Here is a 479-nt window from a genome sequence, read left to right on the forward strand (position 1 = left end):
TGTTTTTAGTGATATGGTAGTTGAATTTTCTGAGTTGATATAATGTATACTAATAGTAATGTGTAGTAAATAAATGAACTCAAAGATTTATCTTGGTTCCACTTAAAACCAATGGTACGTCCAGTCCTCTTGCACACCACAAGAGATTGATCCACTAATTGTCAGATAATGTACAACTCTCACCCTGGAATTCTTGCTACAAACTTCTAACAAAACTCCTAAGATAGCACACCACTATCTTAGATTAAGCTACTTTTTAAGAAAGTATTACTTTCTTTTTACAAGTGATACAATATGATTTGAATAAGAATAAGGGAAGTATATTGATTAAACAATCCAATAACAATTCAAGTACTTGAGAACTTTTCTGAATGATATGAAAATGAAATGCAAGTACTTTGTAAAAATCAGAATTTTGTTCAAAATTGTTCAGGGTATTGATTCAAGGATTGTGTCTTGTTTGATCTGAAGTTATGGGG

Source organism: Cicer arietinum, chromosome 7 (genome assembly GCF_000331145.2).
Source record: "Cicer arietinum cultivar CDC Frontier isolate Library 1 chromosome 7, Cicar.CDCFrontier_v2.0, whole genome shotgun sequence".
NCBI classification, from domain to species: domain Eukaryota; kingdom Viridiplantae; phylum Streptophyta; class Magnoliopsida; order Fabales; family Fabaceae; genus Cicer; species Cicer arietinum.